Source organism: Choloepus didactylus, chromosome 3 (genome assembly GCF_015220235.1).
Source record: "Choloepus didactylus isolate mChoDid1 chromosome 3, mChoDid1.pri, whole genome shotgun sequence".
Classification (NCBI taxonomy): Eukaryota; Metazoa; Chordata; class Mammalia; order Pilosa; family Megalonychidae; genus Choloepus; species Choloepus didactylus.
The window spans coordinates 28,542,882-28,569,545 of NC_051309.1; positions in this window are offsets into that span (position 1 = coordinate 28,542,882).

The window sequence follows — 26,664 nt, forward strand, 5'->3', positions numbered from 1 at the left end:
GGTGCCCAACCAAAATGCGGGGAGTTGGCACACAGAACAATAGACCCAGAAGAATTTATTCCCTAAGCCTAACCACAAGTCCCTCCCCTGTTTCTCCAGTGGTGGATACTTCAGAGGTTACATTCTATTTGACAAGCCTAAACAGCCCACATAAATTTGAAACATGCAGCCTGCACAGATTGGAAACATTTGAAATAAGTTTCCCATGCAAATTTGCAACATTTGAAATGGTTGGAACAAATCTCCACCCCTGACTATAATGGTTATGCCCAGGCCTCTTTAGAGTCAGTCTGGGCTAGTTTGGTAACAAGTTATGAGGCTATTTTTGAAACTTCTACCCCCGAGTCTCTGCCTTGCAAGGATAGTAGATAGTGGGTGGATAAACAGGGGGACTGACCGTAGACTACAGTTTGTCTTTTTAACCTTCTATCAATACCTGAACTGCCCCACCCTGCCAGGCACACCTATACTGTGTGAAAGCTAAATTTAATCTCATTCTCACAAATCCCCCCTCTTTCTTTTAATCTCTCTTTAGATTTCACATTCCAGTTTCTCAAATCTTTGAAGAGCTTTCTCACATTTCTTATCATATAAATCCTCCTTTCTGAGGGGGTATGAATTGTTTCGCTTGTATTGAACTGGTATTTGTTTGGTTAGCGCTGTCTCAAAAAGTTTTTGAGTCAATCCCCGGACACATGGAATGATGCAGCAGCCAATTGCTGTGAGTACTCCAGCTACAATGAAAAGAGAGGTCAAGATAGACAACGCCACCCTTTTCCACTTTCCAAACCAGCTTTCCAACCATCCAGTGAGAGGATTATTAATACCTGAATTTCCTGCTAATTCTTTGGATAAAGCAGTTAGACCTTGCAGAGCTTTGGTGGTGGTCTTATCAGGTGCTGTATTATTTGGGATAAATGTACAACTACCACTGATCATTACATAAATGCCTCCTTTTTCAGTGAGCATAATGTCTAAGGCTATTCTATTTTCCCATGCCATTCGGCAAGTAGCATCTTGCTGCTTAGTGATGCCCTCAACTGCATCTTTGGTGCAATTGATAAATTTTTGTTGGTTATAATATATGTAATTAATCCAGTCTTCATTCTTATTAATCATGACACATTAGAAAAAAAAATGACCCAAATCCTGTAGCTACCTGGTTTTTAGCCTTAAACTTATTTGGGATTCTCTGTGGAACTCCTATACTGTCTAAATAGATTCAGTCATTGAAAGGACCAAGTAAGCTTTTTTTCTTCCCTTTTCTCTCAGGTTTTCATGTCCTCCCCTACCTCAAATGCCAGCATGAATGGGAAGGCCAATTGAACCAGAGCACAGGTTCCTTTCCACTTTTCAGGTAATACTGGTTGGCAAATGCTCCTTCCACAGTACCACCAAAGGTCTGCTCAGGGTATGGTTAAACTGGAGAAACTTCCAGGACTATCTTCAGTCACATCCCACACTTGGGTACATGAGGCCACGGTCCCAAGATCCTGGAGCCCCTCACCCTGTCCAGAGAGACAGGCAGAGTGGTTTCCTGGACAAGGATGAGGAGCTAGCCTGGCCTTGGTGTTTCCTCTCTTGATTGGAGGAAAAAGGGAGGACAGCATACTACAATTTTCACCAGGAGTAGTATTCCAGAAAAGGAGCACCACACACTTGAACTCCTTCTCATGCTTTTCCACACCAAAGGGAAAGGGCACGATCTGAGCAGTGAGTCAGCCTGTTGCACAAGCTTAGCAGTTACTTTTGTCTAGGCTCTGGACTGTACATTTAACCCATTCTACCCAGGCATTTGCATCCTTGTACCCTATTTTTATTTTAATGGTTTGCTTTAAGTTTTCAGCTTTGACTATTCTAATTACCTTGCCCCCTTAAGTATTACTGAAGGGCTAACTGGAGACAACATTGTTAATGACAAGTTTAATAGAGGGGAAAGGACTCATAGATGGAATCTCCCCAGAGGATCTCTACCAGTAACCTCTACTCCTATGTCATATACCCCATCAACTCCCCCACTAGTATTGAGTCTCTTATCAGCTCCTTTAATAGTTATTACCACTGGGTTGCATTGATTCCTGCAATTTGGTGGGGTATTAACTTTATAAAAGGTTATTTTATCCTTTAATTTTCAGTGGGTTGGGTGGATCCAACTCCTATTTACAGTCCATCCCTTGTATTGGGTAGTCCACCATACATCTGCCCAAGAGAGGCAAGGGGAGACTTGGCTGAAAACACTTCTTACTGGCTCTGGGCATAGATATTTATCCTTCCCACTCAGCCACCACTGGTACTCCAAATTCCCATGTCCACTACCTGACATGTCAAACTGCATTGTTTGAAACTCTAAGCCCTCAGCTATATTACTAGTTTTACAGGACTCAATGCATTCTGAACTGGGAACATTATGGCTAGCATAATTATTCTCATTCCTAGTCTGAGCTTTAAGCTGCCTATTCTTCAGTTTTCTAAAGCACCTGACCAAGTGGTATGGAGACACAGGGTTTGACCCACCCCCACCTTTTCTGATATTCACTCCCAGCATTGTTTTTTTAGAGTGGCCCTTAGGGGATCTGAGGTTGGAGTTATTTTCCAAGATTTGGGCAGAGTTGATGGGTACTTATTGTCTGCTTCAGATACTGGTCCCTTTACTCGAGTGTAGTGAGTCTAGCCTTTCTCTGCCATCCAGGCTGCTGTTTCAGTTGTTAACAAAACTTGATAAGGTCCCTCCCAGGCTGATTGAAGTCTGGGATCCTTCCATGACTTGATCAGGAGCCAGCTGCCAGGTTGGTGTTGATGGACAGCAAATTAAAGGGGCAGAGTCTGGGCCAGCAAACCAGGATGCCTGAGGGATGACAGAGTAGGAGACAAAGCCAGTATATAATTTTTAAGGAAGAGGTCCTTTGAATCTAAGGAAGGGAGATCTCTAGTTTTAGCTGCTCCACTGGGGGCATCTCAGTGTAATCAACTTGAATACTTTGAAATGGCCTGAGGCCTGGTGCCCTTCCCCTGTGCACTTGTTTCCTTAGGACTTTCTTATTAACCCTTTGGCAAATTAAGCATCATTTACATATTTGTTTAGCTACAGTATAAAGGCCCACACATCCAAAATACTTAAGAACCAGATCACACATGGTCTGTACTCCCCAATGACTCCCCTGGTCTAAAACTGCTAACACCTCCCTCAGGTACAGACACCCATGAAGTCATTTACATGAAGTGCAGCAAGAATTTACCAACATTTAAGGCTATTTACTGTTAAAAAGAATGGAGCAATTAGACTAAAGGACAACAATAATTCAGAATAACACAGGATTAATGAACAGAAAAGGCTCACCATTCCCAAACACCCACTGAAAATCCAGTCTTCAATACACCTAGTTCAGTGATGCCTGAATATAGTTGATTCACAGATATGTACACCTTCAACACACACACGCAGAAGGTTTGCTGCCAGATGAGTAATAACCCACTCTTCAGGGGGAGGATGACAAGCCTTGTGTGTGGCATTTGACAATATAAGTGGTGCCTCTATTCCCACCAGAGCCAATTTCAAGCTAGCAACCTGGCATCACCAAACACAGAGCTGGGAAGAGATACACACCACCCTCTGTCCCAAGTTTGTTCAGTGCAGCTTCAGTGAGCTTTAACCCCTTTTACAGAAACATGTGCATACAATCCACTTGCATTGTGATAATAAGCCTTTTGCTATTGCCCAAAATATAACAGTAAAACCATACTATGGATCACAAGAACACACAGTCCCTTAAGTATTTAGAACAGAGACATACAACTTATACATACTTAAATCACTTCTACCTAACTAATGGAAAATGCTGCACACAGTAAAATTCATATATACGCACCCATAACTGTACAAAACCACACATTATGCCCATTTACAAGCATGTACACCCAGTTTCTTTCATAGTTTTAAGAGTTGTCTCATTCTCTGCACTATTGTGAACCTGCACACAACTGCCCAGCTTTAGAGTACACACAAACTAGTATATGCTACAAAGACACAAATAAGTATCTCCAGTCTGCCATAGATAAGTACACAGGAAATCTCTTCCAAGTCTCAAACCATACACTGACAAACTCCCACAGCTTTAAAGACTCCTACATAACCGTATCACATGCTTTTATTACATACAAATATAATTATCCCATATCCCTGTGTAAACACACGACCCAAACTTCCATTAGATACATGAATCTTTAAGTCTCAGAATGCATATGCTAAAATATGCAAAATGTATCCACCAATACCTATCCAGCCCCACATCACCTAAGTGTATAACCCCATGCCACAGAATTCTTAAATCTGAATATATATGGCACCCCACCAAACCCAGAAATTTCCTTAGTTCCCTTTTTGTCCATAGAAGAGGCAAGCCAACCATGGCCTGAATTCCCTCTGGACCAATCCCCCCTCTTTCTTTCTAACTGGCCCCAACTGCTTCTCTATCTTGACCCTGTCTCCTCCCTGCTTTGTCCTTAATCTCTACTTGACCATGAGGTCAACCATGCTCAATATGACCTTGGCTTTCTGCTTCTGCTTTTCCTCCTCCCTTCTGACAAACACTTTCTGAGACTCTTTCAATAACTCCTCCAAAGTCTTACCAGCCATCTGTCCATTTTCCAGATTTTTTTCTGAATATCAGGCCTAGATCCCTTTACATAGCTGACCTTTAGCATTCCCTGGGCCAGAGGATTATTGGGGTTCTTTCCTGAGTATTTCCTTACCTGTTTCCTCAACCTTTGCAGGAAGGCTGAGAGGGTCTCATCTTTTTTCTGATTTACCTCAAAGGCCTTAGTTAGGTTCTGGGATTTGGGTACAGCCAATTTTATTCCTAGTATAACTAGTTCTCTAAGATCTTCCATGTGTGTTCTAGTCCCCTGATCATTATTATCCCAATTGGGGTCCACATTGGAGAACTTTTGCTCTGCTGCCAACACCCCTTGTCCAGGTGGATGCTGCCTCTCCCATTCTCTCATAGCTGCCCTCCTTACCATTCCCCTTTCCTCTCCTGTAAAGAGGATGTTTAGTATGTACATAAGTTCAGACCAGGTATATAAACTGGGGTCTCAGAATTGATCTCATTGTTTGGCTAGCCTCGCTGCATCTTCCATTAATGATTTCATTTCCCTCTTCAAGTTCCTTACTTCTATACTCATCAGTGGGACATTTACATAACCAATTTCTCCTGATCCAATAGGTACTTCTCTGAAAGGGTACAAAGACTCAGTGGGTTTATATATTCTCACCCTCCTCTCCTCAGAAGCCTCCGGAAACAGAAACCTCTGGATATTGTCCTTACACTGTTCCAATTCTTTTCTTAACTATTGGTGGAGTGTAATTGGTGGAGCAGTAGCCACCAATTGGCTCTCTGATTGTCCCTCCAATTGCCTGGGGGCATAGCCTGTTTCCATTGAATCTTTAAGGTTCAATGGTTCCTGCCCCAATGGGGGAGGGGAAATATAACATGGGGGAAAGCTTAACAAAGGGTTCCAGGTTTTAGTTTCTAAAGATACAGTCCCTGAATCTGGGTTCTTAACTTTCATGGGATAAAAACTGGTCTCTTTTCCCTGCAGCCAGCACATGGCATAGTCAGATTTCTCCTTGGAAAAAGGTTTCTTATTATTAACATAATGCACAAGGTCAGCACAAAGCCATTCCTCATCTGCCCTGTATTTTGGCCAGAATAAATCGGGTGGCAAAATGCTTTCTCTTGTCCAAACTTAACAGCAATATTTAATCATTTTCCTTGTATCCTTTTCCTTGGTCTGATAACTTTCAGCCCAATGTTTCAACATCCTCCCCAATGGACTATTCAGAGGTACCCTACAGGTACCCACTTCCCTTTATCCCCGGCTGGCCAATTGCCTCTATTCCCCATTCTGAGTCTTGTCTGGGCATTTTTCGCTCAGGATCAGCCTCAGAATCAGCAGAATGTCCTCACAACCAAGGTAATACTTAATAGAGTTACCTTGTTGCTGTGAGGCATGTTTTTCTTTCCCCTTTTCTTATCCACAATTGGCAGACTTAAGCACCTGATCGCGGGTCTCACCAGCAGTCAGAGGTGGGCCCCCAATGATGGAGTCCGAGACCGCTCAAACGACAGGGCATTCCTTCCTTTCTTCCTTCCTGGGGGCCCTCCTCGATGCTTTGGATCCCAGATGAGCCCTTAAGAATTGTGAGAAACAAGCACTGTTCCTAAAAGGAATAAATACTCACCCGATTGTGGAGAAGAAAAGAATTTATTTACGATCTTGCAAGAATGGGCACCCAACCAAAATGTGGGGTTTGGCACACAGAACAATAGACCCAGCAGAATTTATTCCCTAAGCCTAACTGCAAGTACTTCCCCTGTTTCTCCAGTGGTGGATACTTCAGAGGTTACATTCTATTTGAGAAACCTAACTAGCCTGTGCAAATTTGAAACATGCAGCCCACACAAATTAGAAACATTTGAAATAAGTTTCCCATGCAAGTTTGCAACATTTGAAATGGTTGGAACAAATCTCCACCCCTGACTATAATGGTTATGCTCAGGCCTCTTTAGAGCCAGTCTGGGCTAGTTTGGTAACAAGTTATGAGGCTATTTTGGAAACTTCTACCCCCAAGTCTCTGCCTTGCAAGGATAGTAGATAGTGGATGGATAAACAGGGGGACCCACTGTGGACTAGTTTGTCTTTTTAACCTTCTGCCAATTCCTGAACTGCCCCACCCTGCCAGGCAGATCTATACTGTGTGAAAGCTAAACTTAATCTCATTTACACATCATCAATGGATAGAACATCTAGACAGAGGATCAACAAGGAAGCAGAGATGTTGAATTGTATGATAAATGAGATAGACTTGACAGAAATTTATCCCATAACAGCAGGATACAGTTTTTTCTCAAGTGCTCATGGAACATTCTCCAGGATAGACCACATCATGGGTCACAAAGCAAGTTTCAACAGATTTACAAATATTGGAATTATAAAAAACAATTTCTTGGATCATTGTGGAATCAAGTTGAAAATAAATAACAGGCAGAAGATTGTAAAATTCACAAATATATGGAGACTAAACACACCCTTAGAAATATATGGAGTCTAAACACACCCTTAGAAAACCAGTAAAGAAAGAAATTACAAGAGAATTAAGTCAATACCTTGAGGTCAATGACAATAAAAACACAATATATCAAAACTTATGGGATGCAGCAAAGAGGTGCTGAGAAGGAAATTTATTGCCCTAAACACCTATATTAAAAGAGAAGAGAGCAAAGATTGAGGAAGTAACTGTCCACCTGGAGGAACTAGAGAAAGAACAGCAAACTAACCCCAAAGCAAACAAGGAATGAAATAACAAAGGATTTGAACAGAAATAAATGAAACCGAGAATGGGAAAACAATAGAGAGAATCAACCAAAGCAGAAGCTGGTTCTTCAAGAAAATCAACAAAATTGATGGATCCCAGCTAGGCCAAACAAGCAAAAAAACAAAAAAACAAAAAAACAAAAAAACAAAAAAACAAAAAGAAAAAAAGAGAGAGAGCAGATGCAAATAAATGCAATCAGAAATGAGAAAGGAAACATAACTACCGACCCTGCAGAAATAAAGGAGATAATGAGAAGAGGCTATGAGCAACTATATGCTAATAAACCAGACAATTTACACAAAATGGACAACTTTCTAGAAAAGCATAAACAACCAACATTGACCCAAGAAGAAATAGATGACCTCAACAAACCAGTTACAAGTAAAGAGATTGAGTCAGTCATCATAAAGCTCCCCAAAAAGAAAAGCCCAGGACCAGATGGCTTCATATGTGAATTCTACCAAGTAGTAAGAAAGAATTAATACCAATCCTGACCAAACTCTTCAAAAAAATTGAAGAGGAGGGAAAACTACCCACCTCATTCTATGAAGCCAAGAGTACCCTAATACCAAAATCAGACAAAATACTACATAAGAAGAAATTTATAGCAAAATCTCTTTAATGAAATAGATGCAAAAATTCTCAACAAAATACTCACAAATCAAATCCAGCAACATATTGAAAGAATTATACACCACGACCAAGTGGGGTTTATTCCAGGTATGCAAAGGCTGTTTTAACACAAGAAAATCAATTAATGTAATAAATCACATCAATTAATCAAAGCAGAAGAACCACATGATCATCTCGATCAATGCAGAAAAGGCATTTGACAAAATTCAACATCCTTTCTTGATGAAAATACTTCAGAGAATATGAATATAAGGGAATTTTCTCTATATGATAAAGGCAATATATGAAAAACCCACAGCTAACATCATACTCAATGGCGAGAGACTGAAAGCCTTCCCTCTAAGATCAGGAAAAAGACAGGGATGCCCACTGTCACCGTTGTCATACAACATTGTGCTGGAAGTTCTAGCTAGAGCAATTAGGTAAGAAGAAGAAATAAAGGGCATCCAAATTGGAGAGGAAGAAGTAAAACTTTCACTGTTTGCAGATGACATGATTCTATATGCAGAAAATCCAGAAAAATCTATAGCAAATCTATTAGAACTAATCAATGAATACAGCAAAATGGCAGGCTACAAGATCAACACGCAAAAATCTGTAGTGTTCTTATGCACAAATAATGTGCAACAAGAGGAAGAAATTAAAAAAAATCCATTTATAATAACAACTAAAAGAATCAAGTATTTAGGAATAATCTTTATGAAGAGCACAAAAGACATATACAAAGAAACTACAAGAAACTGCTAAAAGAAATCAAACAGGACCTAAAAAAAATGGAAGAACATACCGTGTTCATGGATTGGAAGACTAAATACAATTAAGATGTCAACTCTACCTAAACTGACTTATAGATTCAATGCAATATCAATTAAAATCCCAACAAGTTACTTTGCAGAAATAAAAAAACCAATAACTAAATTTATTTGGAAGAGCAAGATGCCCTGAATTACCCAAAATATCTTGAGAAAGAGGAATGAATTGGAAGGTCTCACACTACCTCACTTTGAAGCATATTACAAAGCTACAGTGCTCAAAACAGCATGGTACTGGTATAAGGATAGATATACCAACCCACGGAATCGAATTGAGTGTTCAGAAATAGACTCTCACATATACAGCAATTGATCTTCAATAAGGCAGTCAAGCCAAAGCAACTGGGACAGAATAGCCTCTTCAATAAATGGTGTTTGGAGAACTGGACATCGATTTCCAAAAGAATGAAAGAGGACCCCTATCTCACATCTTATACAAAAATTAACTCCAAATGGATCAAAGGCCTAAACATTAGCACTAAGACCATAAGACTCTTAGAAGAAAAGGTAGGGCAATTTCTTAAAGATCTTGTGATAGGAGGTGGTTTCGTAGACCTTACACCAAAAGCATGAGCAACCAAAGAACAAATAGACAAACGGAATTGCCTCAAAATCAAACACTTTTGTACATTGAAGGACTTCAATAGAAAATTAAGAAGGCAGCCTACACAATGGGAGACAATATTTGAAACCACATATCAGCTAAGGGTTTAATATCCTGAATATATAAAGTGATCCTATAATTCAGTAACAGAAAGACAAACAACCCAATTAAAAAATGGGCAAAAGACATGGACAGACACTTTTCTGAAGAGGAAATACAAATGGCTCAAAAAGATGTGAAAAAATGCTCAACTGCACTGGCTATCAGGGAAATGCAAATCAAAACCACAATGAGATATCATCTCACATCTACCAGAATGGCCGTTATCCAAAAAAAAAAAAAAACAGAAAATTACAAGTGCTAGAGAGGATGTGGAAAAAGAGGTACATTTATTCACTGTTGTTTGGGAATGTAGAGTGGTGCAACCAGTCTAGAAGACCAGTGGGACAGTTCCTCAGTAAGCTAAGTGTAGATTTGCCATATGACCCAGTTATTCCATTGCTAGGTATATACTCAGAGGAACTGAAAGTTAAGACATGAATGGACATTTGTAAGCCGATATTTATTGTGGCATTATTCACAATAGCCAAGAGATAGAAACAGACTAAATGTCCATCAACAAATGAGTGGTTAAACAAACTGTGGTGCATACACATGATGAAATATTATGCAGGTATAAGACAGAACAAACATACAGAACATATAATAACATGATGGATCTTGAGGACATTATGCTGAGCAAAGTTAGCCGGAAACAAAAGGACAAATACTATGTGGTCTCACTAATATGAACTAACATTAATGAGCAAACTTTGAGGGTTAAAAGCTGATAACACAGGCTACCAGGAGATAGAAAGAGGGTAGAGATTGGGCATTTGGTGTGGAAGGACTACAGAATGTGCAGCAGGCTTGATTGTATAAACCCAGAAATTGATAGCATAATATTATGTGATGGCAGCATAATATTGTAACTACACTGAACAAAGATGTCCAAAGTAAGGCTGAAAGAGGTGGGCTAGGAGCATGTATGACACCTGAGGTGAAGATAAAAGTTAAAGACTGGGACTGTTTAACTTAGAAAAAACTGGAGTGGTCAATGATTGTGACTAAATGTATAAATATAAAACCGTTCTTTCATATAGGAGAACAAATGAATGTCAACCATGAAGAAGGTTGAAAGGAGATGGTAGTGGGGAAAAACTATAATCAAAGCAAACTGGTGTCTATGGGTCAACAGTAATATTGTAATACGCTTCCATTAAATATACCAAAGCTAAATAAGCATGAGAGGGATATGTAAGGGAGGAATATGGGATTCTTTGTAGTAGTGGTGTTGTCTGACCCTACTATTATATTGTATTGTATGAGATTTTATTTTTCTTTTATTATGTTTTTTATTATTCATTAAAAAAACTTTTTTTTGTAGTAATCAATATGTTCAAATTCTGACTGTGGTGATAAATTCAGAAGTGTATGATGATAACATGAACAACTGATTGTATAGTGTGGATAATTATATGGTATGTGAATATAATTTTATAAAATTATATGGAAAAATAAACAGGGATGAAAGTGCAGGAGAAAACATGGAGATAGGTATGTACATATTTACTGTTGGTTAGTAGGGAGAATGATATAGCCTTTTTGGAGGACAGTGGGGTGGTTCCACACAAAGCTAAGCATGTGGGTGCTATAAGGTCCTGCAACATCATTAGGGGGCATTTACTTGGAGGATCTGAGAGCAGGGACATGAATGGACATTTGCACACTGGTGTTTATGGAGAGAGTATGCGTGATTTGCATGGGTGGAGGTGGCCTAAGGGTACATTCACTGATTAACAGAATGGCCAACTGTGTTGTATACATACAATGGAATACTGAGTGGCTACCAGAAGGAATGAAGTTGTGAGCTCTGCAACTAGGTGAATGGACCTTGAGGATAGTATGTTGAGTGAAATAAACCAGAAATGAAAAGACAAACATTATAATGCCTCACTAGTACAGACTAACTGTAATGTGCAAACTCTGAGAACTGAATCTGAGAGCACAGGTTATCAGGGGAAGGTTTATGGTAAAGGTTCCTAGATTGTAAGCTCTTACAGCAGTTGTATCTATTCCACTGAATGGGTGGGGCCACAACTCCATGGAAATAATCCAATCAGAGTTATCACCTGCAGTTGGATGGGTCACATCTCCATGGAAACAACTTAACCTAATCAAGACTAAATATGTCTGCCCCCACAAGATTGCATCAAAGAACAATGGTGTTTTGGGGACATAATACATCCAAACTGGCATGCCAACTTACACAAACATTTTCAGAAATTAGAGGATAAAAGAACACTGCTCAAATCATTTCATGAGGCTAGCATAATCCTTACATTATATTTTGACCAAGGAATTAAAAATAGAAACTTACAAACCAGTATCCCTCATGAACATACATATAAAAGCCCTTAAAAAAATATTAGCAAGTAAAATCTGACAATATGTGAAAAGGACAAAACACCATGATAAAGTAGGGGTTATCTTATCAATGCCATGTCAAAAATCTATCAGTGTAATTTATCATATTATGATCATAAAAATGTAAAACCTTATATTTTTTAATAAATGCAGAAAAATACTCCTGACAAAATTCACCATCAATTCATGCTTAAAAACCATCAGCAAACTATGTAAGTAGACAGTATGATAAAAAGTAGAGACAGTGAATTAACCAACTTGCAAATATCTTTTGGTTGTAATAGAAAAGAACCAACTTGGGCATGCAGTAATATACATCTGGGTTGTTCATAGTATTGTTGGCAGAGAGGCAGAAGGAAGTGCAGGAGAAGAGAGATGAAGGATGTGTTGATATTTACATGTTGATGCTAGCCATTGATATATGTGTACATTTCTTTTGGCCATAATATGTGAATATATTCTAAAGCAATTAAATGGTAACATGTTCTTGTTAATATTTTAGTAGTATAGATCTTAGGCTCCCTTAGAGGTATTATACTTTTTGTTCTCTATTTCTCTATGTTTCATTTTAAAATTGAGCATGTAGGGATTTTAGTATTTTAGAACAGTATTTTATTTCTAACTCTGCCAACATCTACATCCAGAGGTCTGTTACCATTTTTGTCTTATTAGGAAATGTTTGTCCCCATAGAAAGGCAATACTGTGTTTCTTTCCTGATAGTTATGGTACAGTGTATGCTTGATAATCAAATGATCCATGACTTTGGGGCTTCAAATTGGTAAATATTCATGATGTGACAGGAGAGCATGATATACACTTCACTATCTCATAAAAAATGTATGCTCCACTGTGTATATATACATACACATAAAGTCTAGAAGGATACATCAAAATATAAAGTGCTTGTAATTATGGATGATTTTGTGTTCTTTGCTTTTTATTTCAGTTCTCCATGGTGAGGATATTAATTTTTAAAGGTCAAGGAAAAATAAGTGTTATTTTAAAAATAGTCAAGGTTAAGAGCACTTAGGACAAATGAGCAACCTTGAGGGAGTATAGTGGGAAGTTTTGAAGGTGGAAGTTAGGATAAGCAAAACAATTTTTGGTAAAATACGGTGGCTAAATGTGGAATGGGAATGTCACAAACAGAAAAGAAAATGTGAAATATTTGAAAGTGAAGTTACTGTGAATGACAAGCCTTCTAAACACCTCCCCCAGACGTTCCGCACCATCTCTTGCATCATCAGATGAAAGGTAGCTTATTACGTTCATTGTCATCCTCTCCAATTTATCACTTCAGCATGAATGTTGGAGGAAGCCTCATCACTGTGCCAGATGAAGCAGTAGGCATGGGTCTGTCTTAGACACCAGGTTTGAAATCTCATGCCTATTTCCCTTAAGCAGGTGTGTCTTATCAGCAAGGAAGTAGTGGTGTTTTCTGAAGATGAGTAATTCTTGTCCTACCTAAAATGTGAGGAATCACTGTAGAGGTTTTCTTTATTCTAGTTAACTTTATACTTTATATATTAATGGTGGACTTTTGTCTAGAACTTTTTGGTACTTTTTTTACAAGAAGGAAACCTTAAGGTGAGCCTTGATGTGGTACCACTCTCCAATAGGTAGAAATGCACAGTGAAGGGCTCAGGCTTCAGTGCCAGGGGACTTGGGCTTAAAAATGACAAATGGGAATAATAACACCTAAAGTACAGACTAATAAGAAAGTTAAATGTGCCAACATATATGAAGTGATCCCTATTCTTCCTTAGATGAATTAAGCACTGAATAAGTGTTAGTTTTCCACTTGTACACAGCCAACAAAAGTAATATATTTGGAGAAGAAGAGAATTCTACCCATTCTGACTGTTCATTTTTAGACTAACTTGCCTTCACAAGCACCTGCTAAGCAGACATCCTCAGCCTTCCACCACCCCCAATTCCTTTTCTATAGTTTGCTGCTCCACATCCTGAGAGGGATGTTAAGTTCTGGCCAGACCTTAAACCCTGAAACCAGATCAAAGAGCTCCGGGAGCTTATCAGAACAGCAATTTTCAGAGGCAGGCCCCTCTTCCCCCAAAGTGTATCAAAACCACACTCAGTGAGAAGTGAGGTGTGCACAACTGCTGATGTGGGGCACACTCTGACGTGGGGCAGTTTTCAGCCACCACAGGAGACCAGCTATCATGCGACTTCCTCTCCTGCTTTCACGGACACTCTACTATACAAGTGACAAGGAGAATATTTGACCTTTCTGGAATATTTATCCTACTCAATGAAGAGGTCATTTGCTGAAAGTTTCTATTATGACCTGAAACTGCATTCCCACAACACACCTGTATTAGTTAGGATTCTCTAGGGAAACAGAATCAACATGAGATATCTGTAAATATGAGAGTTTATAAAAGTGTCTCACACAACTGTGGGGATGCATAAGTCCAAATTCCTTATAGGGCAGGCAGCAAACTGACAACTCCAGTGAAGGTGTTCAATGAATGCCTCAGGAGGCACTGGCTGGCCAAAGTAGAAATGAGGGTCAGGACTCGCTTTCTCTTCCTTAAAAGTCTTTAACTGATTGGATTAAATCCAGCTAGTTGAATTTTCTCACTGCAGAAGATACACCCTTCATTGATACAACTAGTCACAGGTGCAGGCAGTTGACTGATGATTTAATAAATCAGCCTCCTGGATTATTAACCGGCCACAAATATCCTTGCAGTAACAGTTAGGACAGTGCATGCTTGACCAGACAGACACCTGGACGCCATCACATGGTCAAGTTGACACATAAACCTAACCATCACAACACTGTTGCAGCAACTCACTCCAAGAAAGATATGCAACCTACAGTTTCCCCTTTTAACCACATTCAAAAATATAATTCAGTCCTGTTAGTTACATCATGATGTTCTGTTACCATCACACATCCATTACCAAAACTTTTGCATCATACCAAATAGAAACTCTGTACACTTTAAGGATGGCTTACCCATTCCCTACCCCACCTCATCCCCTAGTGACTTATATTCTAGATTCTGACTCTATGAGTTTGCTTATTCTAAATATTATATATCAGTGAGATCAGAGAGTATGTGTCCTTTTGTGTCTGGATTATTTCACTCAATATGGTGTCTTCAAGGTTCATTCATGTATAGCATTAACGAGAATTTCATTCATTTTTATGGCTGAATAATAAACCGTCATGTGTGCATACCACATTTGTCTATCCATTCAACAGCTAATTGATGCTTGGTTTGCTTCCATCTCCTGGCAATTGTGAATGAAGCCATTATGAACATCAGTGGGCAAATATCTGTTTAAATCCCTGCTTTCAATTATTTCGGTTATATACCTAGAAGTAGGATTGTCAGGACATATGGCAGTTTTATACTCAACTTTCTCAGGTACTGCCAAATTTTCTTCCACAGCAACTGCATCATTTTTCATATGCATCTGCAATGAATGAGGGTTCCTATTTCTCTGTATCCTCTCCAACACTTGTAATTTTACATTTTTTAATAGTAGTCATTCTAAGGGTATGAAATGGTATCTCATTGTGGTTTTGACTTGCATTGCCCTAATGGTTAATGATGTTAAACATTTTTTCATTACTTTTTGGCCATTCGCATAACTTTTTGGTGAAATGCATTTTTAAGTCCTTTACCCATTTTATTTTATTCAATTTTATCGAGATATATTCACATACCATACAATCATCCAAAGTGTACAATCAATTGTTCACAGTACCATTATATAGTTGTGCATTCATCACCCCAATCTATTTTTTGAACATTTTCCTTGTACCAGAAAAAGTGAAAATAAGAATAAAAAATAAAAGTGAAGAAGAACACCCAAAACACCCTCTCCCAAACTATTTTAGAAAACTGTAGATGTTGTTCCACTCCTTTTGATCTCCTTGGTTTATAGTCATTCAAATCATTGTTTTCTTGCATGTGATGTATGATTTTTTCCTTAGCTGTTTCAAGAAATTTTCTTTATCTTTGATTTTCAGCAATATAATTAGGAAAGAATGCTCATTATCCAGAATATATTCACTTAGTTTCTCAATCACACAATACACATAAAATGGTTTCAGAATTGCTGACATATCATTGTGAAAAAGAAATTTTTAGCAGAATAAAATATTTATTTCTGATTCTTTTTGTCTTTAGCATGAGGATATGTATTCAAAATATTGTGTTCAAAAGTTACTTGGATTAGTTCTCTTACATAGTAGTCAGTATGTAACCATATACATACAATTCAATTTAAAGTGTACTCCATTTTCCCCATCCTTTTAAAGTGTACTCCATTTTCCCCATCCTTATTGATTTTTTTTTTTTTTTTTTACTTTGTGGGGCATTGACATGATTCTATTGAATGACCATTAAATGTTACTTAGAAGTGTGGAATTTTGAAGTTGGAACTTTCATATCTCCATTATCTCTTGCTTTGGTTTAATCTTGTCTTTGTCATTACATGAAGCCAGACTTTTTTTTTCCATTCTAAACAACGTGCACGTTCCTATCTATATATTGGAAGTGAACTGTTTGCTAACAGAGAACTGACCAGTGCTGAATACTGAGGACTTGAATTTCATTCTTAAATTATTACCTTATAGATTTTTTTCATGCTTATGACTTTAAGAATTATGCCAGAAGATATGCTTCTTTTTTGTAAATTTTATTTTCAAGAGAAAAGACTTGATTATATAGCAATAACATGTCATTATTTAAAGTTACTAGCTAGCTAGCATGACAGCTACTTGAAATTCATCTATAATACATCTTCATAGACTGTGTATTTTTTGAATTTGCATTTTTTCCTCAAAGTTGAACATTTTTTAAAAGTTGTAACTACTCAATTTAAATTTATAATGTTACAAAGTTCAAGTAAGGAATAGCTAAAAAAGAGAATGCTCCAAATTGACTCCTTAACTAGGGTTTTCCTTCTTAAGGTAAGCAAGTTTTAGTTTGGCACACACACCATGGGCTTCTCCAAAAAACCTCCCTAAAAAGCTCAGCAATTTTTTTCAATGATGGATGGCTCCTATGGATAAATATTTTGATTTATCTGGATTTACAGGATTCTAGAAATGCCATATCCAGTATAAAATTATGAGTGTGTATGTGCATGTGTGAAATACTTCATTAGAATTTATAAATGGAAACACATTTCCTAGGAATGAGATGTTGATCGTGCATTTACAATAACTAGTTTATTTTTACTTTACCATTTTAGACACTTTAAAATGATTCTTTTGGCTTACAGGTGATACCATTAAGGAGAGTCTATCATGTAAATTGCAGTATGACATGATTGCATTTTGTGTGTAATTGTTCTACATACTCTTTTTAATAAATACATTTTCACTGTAAAGCTACATTTGTTCCAGGAAAAGAGTAGCACATCACTGATTTTTCAATTATTTTACTTAAAGAGTTATTAAATGCCTAATACGTGTTAAATAATTGAGACATGAAGCCTGACATTCTAAACCACTCATTTTCCAACAGAGAAAACCTTGTCTGAAATACAAGATATGCAGAAGTGAAGAAAACTGAAGAAATATAGAGTTCTGTCAATATGATAGAACTCTGGTTAAATGCATGGAAATGTAGACTGAAATATAAAAAGTATCTTTTTAAGTGCTAAGTTTGACCAGAAAGAAGAAAATCTGCTGGAGTCAGAAACAAAATGCAAACTAATACCCGATTTACTTTAGCAGATGGTGCAGTTACCTTGGGCTGGAATGGAAAAGGATGAGGTGCTGGTTCTGTGTCTAAGTATCAAACTTTTAAAATTTTTAAAATGAACCTTGTGAAATGGAAAGCTCCAGTAGAACTAATGCAGAAAATGCACATCCGATGGACCACATTCTTGGTGAAAGATTGGAGAACAACAGAAAAACCCATCCTCTGGCACAATCACAAGACCTTGGCATAGGAAATAATTTCTTAAAGAAATACAAAGTGCAGAGCATAAAAGAAAATATAATTATACTGAAATACATTAAAATTAAGAACTCTTGTTCATCCTAAGATACCATAAAGAAAGTAAAAATATAAGCCACAACTTGGAAGAAGATACAAAAGATGCAGTATCCTGAATATATAAAATACTTCTGCAAATCAAATAGTAAAAGATAACCAATACAGTACAAAAATGAGTAAAATTCAAGAATGAATCACTCATGGACAGGGAAAACAGCCGAGACTCATTTATACAAATACTTATTTGACATCACTAACTGAACTCAAGATTCCCACTCCCCCCAAAATCTCCCCCTTCTGCCACCTTTTCTTCAGTTCTTGGCAACTTCATTCTTCTGGTTACTCAAATCATAAAACTTGAAGCCATCCTTGACACCTAGCATTTGCACATTGCACATTAATCTATCAACACATCATATCCACTGCACCTCCAAAATATGTTCAGCATCAGGCCATCTCTCCTCACTTTCTCTTTTACCACCTGGGTCTGGGAAGCTATCTTTGCATCTCATCTATTTTTCACTGATCTCTAGGCCTTCTTTCCGGCCCCTCAATCTTTTCTCAACATTATCAGCCAGAGTGATCCTTTAAAAATATGAAATTCAGAACAGGTCACTCTGTCTGTCAAACCTCACAATGACTTCTCATCTCTTTTGGAATAATCACCAACATTTTTCCAATGACCTCCATAATCAGGTCATCCATGAAAAGTCTGATCTCATCTCCTACCACTCTCTTTCATGCTTCCCTCCACTTCAGTCGCATTGGGCACTTTGCTCTTCCTGGAATATTTCTACCTCTGGGCTTTGTCCTTGGTGACACCTCAGCCTAAAATACTTGTACCCCATTTATCTACCAAGCAGTGTCTCCTCCATTTTTCCAGATCTTTCCCTGAACCTAGTACTTGAAATGTGAACACCTCCATTTACAAACCTTCTTAATGTCTTTCTTCTCTGCTTTACATTTTTTTTCTAGTCATTTATTAATGTTTAATATCACATATGTTTTTACTTATTTACCTTGATTTTTGTCTTAGTAGAATGTAAACTTTATGAAAATAAAGTTGTTTTCTGGTTTATACATAGCTGTGTTTCAAGAACCTAGAACAGTGTCTGACACTGGAGATGATATTGAGGAAATATCTCTTAAATCAGAATAAAGAGACTAACACATGGAAAATATGAGACAAAACTCAAAAAAAAAAAAAAAATGAGATGACCTTTTCTAGAAGTACAACATCTGAATAATGAGATTCCTAAACAGGAGAACAGAAAAAAACAAAGGGAAGAATATTTCAAAAATAACATAAACATTTCCCAAATTTAACAACATGGCTTTCAGGTTGAAGCTACTAATTGTCCAGCAAAAATACTAATACTAATACCCCCAACTCCAGGATAGCTATTATTAAAAAAAAAAAAAAAAAAAAAAAACAGAAAACAAGAAGTGTTGGCAAAAATATAGAGAAATTGGAACTCTAGGGCATTGCTGATGGAATGTAATATTGTACAGCTGCTGTGGAAAACATTTTGGTAGTTCTTCAGAAAGTTAAATGGAATTACCGTAGAATTACCATCGAATTCCACTTCTAGGTATTGGAAGTAAGACCTCAAACAGATACTTGTACTCAAATTTTCTAAGCAGCATTTGTCCCAATAGCCAAAAGGTAGAAACAATCCAAATGTCCATCAACAGATGAATGGATAAACAAAATATGGTATATCCATGCAATGGAATATTATTCAGCCATGAAAAGGAATGAAGTTCTGATACATGCTACAACATTGATGAACCTTGAAAATATTATACAAAATCAAATAAACCAGACACCACAGGACAAATATTGTATGATTCCCCTTACATGAAATACCTAGAATAAACAAACTCAGACAGACAGAAAGTACATGACAGGTTACAAGAGAATGGGGGAAAGGAGAACGGGCAATTATTACTTAATGTGTAAAGAGTTTCTGTTTGGGGTGATGAAACAGTTTTAGTAATGGAAGGTGGTGATGGTAGCACAACATTGTAGAAGTAATGCCACTGAATTGGGCACTTAAAAATGGTTAAAATGGCAATTTTATGATATAAATAAAATTTATATATTTTAATATATAAAAATATATATTATTGCATATATATCAATTTTTATACATATCAATTTTATATATATCATATATAACCACAATAATAAAATAGTTAATCTTTAAAAATTCTGATGGTGCCATCATCTGGAATTTTAAAACATGCAGTTGACAGAGAAGAACCTAAAGCTTCCACAAAGGAAAAAATGAGCAAATAAAGGAGGTCACATACAAAGCAACTGGAATAAGGCTGGCGTCAGGTATATCAACTGCAATGCTGGATGCTAGAAGAATAGACAAATGACTTTAAACTTCCAAAAGGTAATGAAAGTATACCAAATACTCTGAATATGCAGACAGCACATATATCAAATACTAAATAGGGGGAAAAAAGATGTTTTTAGACATTTGTGGTGTACAGAAAAAGATTAACCCAGCAGGCCTGGTGTTGCTATCTCCAGAAGGACAGGCTTGTAAGACTGACTCTTGGAACAACTCCCGAGGACTTGGCCTGTGGAATGTTCCTATTCTGTATTGAGGAGGTTGTTTCCTATGACTAGGGCACTAAATTCTACTACACCAGACTTCCTAGATTCTACAATGTGATTTACAGCAAACACCTGCTTTCTTTCTGGGAGTCTGGAATTTTGGTAATCATGGCTGATTTCTCAGGCAAAGTGTGTCTGCATGAACAGCCCCCAGTGAAAACCCTGGACTCAAGTAAGTTTCTTTGGGCAGAAACAATGCACTTCATTGCTGAAGGAGAAAGAATGTTCTGCACAACTCCTTCCTCATCACCACCCTAACCCTGATGTAAGGAAGAGCTTTGGAAGCCTGCTCATGGACTCGTCCAACATCAAGTTTTGAAAGAGTTAAATGAGATCAAGTGTGAAAGGTCCAAGTAGGAAGGATGGCCCTTTTCACACATAGATTCTTTATATAAGAGAAAATGTTTGGAATAAATGATGTTTTTCTATCAAATTTCACTTAGGCATAAGTTTAAAAATATGGGCTTAAATAGGAATAATGAGCTGAATTTGATAGGGTGATGGAACTTCTTTTTCTAATTCCTTTCTTAGACTAAATGTGAGTCCTTATAGCCTGTTGTTATGTTTGTTTAATTGCTCCTATGGTAAAAATCATTCCAACTCTTTGGCTGTTTCAGTTGCCTTAGCAAGGCCTTCTCTTTCAGGAAATGCAAAAAACAAAGCTGCAGGCAGAATTGTAGAGCAAAAGAGAAGGCTCATATTAATTTCATTTTCATTTTTTTCCCCAAGAATACTCAATAGATGGTTATTCTTTTGTCCAGAGGAAACATCCTAGGCCAATCGTGCTTGAAATGATTTTATCCTGGGTTATAGTTAGCACTTAGAGGTCTTAATTTCATCTGTTTGATTTGAATTATTTTTGACTAAAAGTGAAATTTTATGCTTGCCTACTCCCAAGTTCATCTACCCTGGCTCCAAGCATGCATTCACACAGTCTCATGAGCAATTGCTGAAGTTTATTTCTAGTTAGTTTGGCATTTCTCAACCCAGGAGGCATACTTTCATCTGTAAACTTCATCATCTCATTAAGTGTTCTTATTCCAAAACTTTTGTATTAAAAGATAGTTAAATCAGCCTTCAGAGTCCTAACACTAATCTTTGGAGAATACCACTCTTATTAACTTGCAAGTCAGAGAAGACCAAAATTTTCGGTAAACTTGTTCTCATCTTTAAAAGCTAGTTCCAATTTAATGACCAAACGTTTTCCCAATTCATAACAACATTTGAGATAGACATTTATATGGAACTTGAAACCCTAGCCCCAACAGATTAGCCTATAACTAAAACAAAAGACAAATCTTCAGGTGTCAGAACCCACACTCCACAGGAACAACTGCAATCACAAGAGAAATAAATCACAAGAGAAATAAATAAATCACAAGAGAAATAAATAAATCACAAGAGAAATCCTCTATTGATGGAATCACAAGAGAAATAAATAAATCACAAGAGAAATCCTCTATTGATGGAATCATTGTAGTGATATAAGCTCTCTGAGTCTGTTTCTTCATCTATAAAATGCAAATCATAATGCCTATCTCAAAGGCAAGGTAAGGATGCAAATGTATGTGCCTAGTACATGGTAGACTCTCAATAACTGTATATTAAATGAATTAATAAAGGAAAAAAAAACGGAGTGATGCTATGCCTGCCTTATACATAGGAAACAAGTAACTTTTTCTTCCTCACTAATCTATACAACAATATAGATGGGATTGCTTTTCTTGAATATGTTCTTACCAAAAAGATACTAGATGGATAGATAGAGCCTTAAAAAAAAAAATTCGTTTTGCATTTTTCTTAGCAGAATCGACTGCTGCTAAGGTGCCAGCCCAGTGTCTTATGAACACTAGTTGAGTTTTTCCTATGTTGATACTCACTTTGAAATACATTTGTTACCATGGAAACAATGCAGTCTTAGGAAAAGAAAGGATTTAATGGTACTCACAAGTGCACTGCAAATTGCAAATGTGCATAATGTCTCTAAACACCTTACATATGTGAAAAATCATATGGCGCTATCTTGGAAGTTTGCATTATTCAAATATTCATTTATAACTATCTAGAGATTTAGGAGCAACTTAAAACTGCCGAGTTCAGTTCAAATGCCACCTCCTCTCTGAAGCCCTCCCAAGTATCTTCAGTCAGAAAATACTGTTCTTGCTGATATTATAGCACATAGAGAATAATGCAAACATCTGTTGTTGTAGCTACTTGTGGTCCTAAATGCTTCCCCCAATAGATTGTTACAGGGCAAGAGCTCTAACCCATTTACATGTTCTTTGCTATACCCTACAATGATTCTAAAAGAGCACTTTGGCCAAATTATGTATTTAAAGCATATTATTTGAATTTTAGAAAGTTCACAACCATGTTTTAATACTCCCATGTGTTAATTCTTGTTAAGCTATTGTTTCATTCAATGTATCGAAGTTCATGGACTGCCTTTGGCTCATTTTATTCTCCAAATTTTGTGATTCTTTTTTTAAGCATCAGGTTTGAGGTACTGTCCGGCGCTGCCCCGCTCGGTCCCCGGTTCCCGGCCGGTGAGGGGAAACAGGGAAGGAGAGAGAGAGATGCAGACTGCGCGAACTAACCTGGTCATGAATCACGACTCGAACCACACGGCAGTTGTGAAAGCAAGCCCTTTACTACAGCTAGATGAACATTCTGTGTTACTGGTTCCCACACGGGGCACGGCGCCTCGTGGGAGAGCAGCCTCGATGTGGCCGTCAGGCACGGCTCCTTGTGGGCTGTCTCACCCTACCCCGTCCGGGTAAGACCTTTTATACACAATTAACAACCAATAAGCTTCTAGGCTAGTATCGCGTATACAGGATTTCGATTGGTAGGAGCGGGTGGCGGATACATGCGTCACTATGCGGAAACAGGATGCAGGCGCCATCTTGGCTCACTCGATGGGCGGGGGGTAACTCTAGAGCAGGCTGCAGCGCATACGCTAGGCCCGATTCGGGAGGCGGCTTTCCACATCTCCCCCTTTCTTATTTATTTTTGACCCAGTGTCTCCAGTGATGAGCGTGCTCCCGTGAACCCAAATGGTTCACAACCTCTTTGGTGCTTTGGGGAGTCTGGACTAGGCCTCAGCCATCCAGCGGCGGAGCCTCTAGCACCAACCAGAATGCTCACGTCATATGGAGACCGGAGAGTCCGTAAGCTGGAAGCAACGTGACTCTCCCTGCAGTGCTTTGCCTGGCAACTGGGGAACAACGACGGGGGCAGGAACAGCAGTAACCAGAGTCGGGGGTGTCACTAGGTGTCTCTGTGCAATGGCTAGGGTCCAGTCTGGCCACAACTAGGACTCTGCCCTAGAGACCCACCTGAGACAAAATTATGACTACTGGTGTCGCCTTTTACACCCGAGAAACAGCCATGCGATTCGCTACAAATTTTGCTCCAAAGCGCCCCACCTGAGGCGACCAGGAAGGGGTATGGTTAACAAATCGGTCACTATCGGGGGTAACAGAGGTGGGAGTCATAGCCATCATAGTGGTAACACGCAATTGCTGCTGCGCTTGAAACAGGCGTTCTAGCAAACATTTAACAACGACTAATCCCACCAATAATCCCACTGCAATGAGGATCCAATTAGTTAAATTGGGCCAAGAGAACCAGGAAGAAACACTGTGCAATAGTTTCTGTAGAACCTCGCCTAACCCGGAGAGATCGACTTTAACGGGTTTTAACTTGATCCCCCCAATTGTGTCTAAACTAGATTCCACCTGTTGGGAGAGATTAACAAATTCAGGAAAATATGACCTTTTCAGCCAATCAGAGACTCTGGAAATGCTTCCGGTCACGTTGGCCCTGACAGGAGTGACACAGAGTTTAACCGTAAGCCACCGGGTGTCACATGTTTGCTGAAGCACTCTCCAGAGTCCATCTATTTCCAGTCCAAGTTCATCTATCTCCGCTTGGAGTTTCTGAATGGCCTGGAAATTTAAGTTCAGCATCTGATTGTGGCGGCGTAGCACGTCTCGGGTAAGGTTGACCAAGCCATTTACCGTTTCCATCGTTATGGCGAGCTGCCGATCTGTCCATGCTTGTAGCACAGCCTGCCCGATCGTTGGGACAAACAAAGAGGAAGCTACACTGGCAGCATTCGATAGCCATTCTTTTATGCCTCTTGGACGCCTAGACTTAGAGAAGGGGATATTGTTAAGTGAAACAACTTGAGAAACAGGGCCAACCCAGTCGGTTGCCTTGACGGGGAGCCAGACATAACTTGGGCGATACACTAGGATAGCGGGGCGGCGAGGCATCCGGGTCTTTGGAACGGTTGCAGACTGTAGGAGCAAGCCCTGGAAGGAAAAGGCACCTTTGAGTCTCCTTTTTACTCAAGATCCCTTCACAAGACTGGCGGCTCTTCCCTGTAACGTTAAGAAATTCAAGCAAGACTCCCTTACTTAACTCGCCATTACCAGTTTCACAAGTAGCATTCGCCGCAACTGTGGTGTTGACAACCTTGACAGAGAGGTTAGCAAAAGAGAGGATCAGTGTGTCATTGGTGAGGGGGAAGGACTCGTTGAAGCTTGTGGAGGAAATATAGTTCCACTAAAAAGAAAAAGGCAGATTAGAAGGATTGCTATAGGAGAGCAAAGAACAGAGTTACCGATCCTCTTTTTGGGCAACCGCGGGGTGGTCAGTCCTACTATTATCGTCTTGTCGGTCGTCGCCATCATCAGCAGGGTCGGAGGCTTGGTCTAATGGTTCAGGTTGTATATTCGTTGGCGTTTCTGACAGCTGTTCCTTGGCTTCTTCAGGTGATGTCACGGTTCTCACCAGTCTTTCCGGAACCCACACTGGTTGACGTCCTGGTTCCTGGGGAAAAACACAAACAGAGCCTCTGGCCCAGCTGAGCACCGGGTCAGGGCCTTTCCACTGCCCCGACAGGACATCCTTCCAACGGACTAGACTCGGGGTGGTGTGTTGCAGGGCAGGTGTCAACAGGTCGAACAAAGGTGTTAGTTTGACATTGGGTATTTTTAGGTATGGACGGATCCAATTGATATCCCCCATGAGTTTTTGTAGATCATTGAGAGTGTGTATATTGTCTAGCCTGAGAGACACCTTTTGGGGGGAAACATGAGTGGGTGCGACTTTCGCCCCCAGGAAAGTGGTAATGTCAGTCATTTGGATTTTTTCAGGGGCAATCTCTAGGTTAGCTTCTCTAAGACTAAGGACTAAATGTGACAAAACTGTTTTAAGAAGATCTGTGTCTCTATGGGCTAAGAGAATGTCATCCATATAATGGATGATTTTCACTTGAGGGAACTGCTGCCGAGTGCTAGCTAGCTTCGCAGCGACATACAGCTGGCACATGGTAGGACTATTAGCCATGCCTTGGGGCAGGACTGTCCATTCAAAGCGTTGACAGGGCTCCTCTTGATTACTAGAGGGCACAGTAAAGGCAAACTTAGGGGTGTCTTCAGGGTGGAGCGGAATAGAAAAGAAGCAATCTTTCAGATCTATGATGAAAATCGACCAGTGCTCCGGTAATGCCGAGAGGAGGGGCAGTCCCATCTGAACGGGCCCTAAAGGCTCCATGCAATCGTTAATAGCTCTTAGATCATGTAGCAGTCTCCATTTACCAGATTTCTTTTTTATTACGAATATAGGGGTGTTCCACGGTGACGTGGAAGGGGCGATATGGCCCTTTTCTAGTTGTTCTGATACTAGGGCGTGCAACGCTGCAAGTTTTTCCTGTGGCAAGGGCCACTGAGGCACCCACACCGGAGCCTCGGTTTTCCATTTTAGTTTTATAGGTGTGGGTGGGAATCTCTCCTCAGTGGCCACTATGAAAAACCCAAGCCTCGTCTGTCAGACTTGGGGGCAGCTTGTATAGGCTCCGCACGTCCGTGCAGTGAAGCTCCTAAACCCTTGCCGGGGGTATACCCCATTTCTTTTAGCAGTCGCTTAGAGGTTGGGGAGTAGCCGCTAATTAAAGTAACGTCCATTTGGGTCAGAATGTCTCTTCCCCACAAAGACACAGGCAGGGCTAATACATAAGGCTGGAAACTGCCTTGGTGTCCTTCTTCATCGGCCCAATGAAGGGCAGCTGCACTGAGCATGGGCGCTGAAATTTGGCCTATTCCTCTAATGGGCTCTTCCGCCCTGCTCGTTGGCCAGGTGGGGG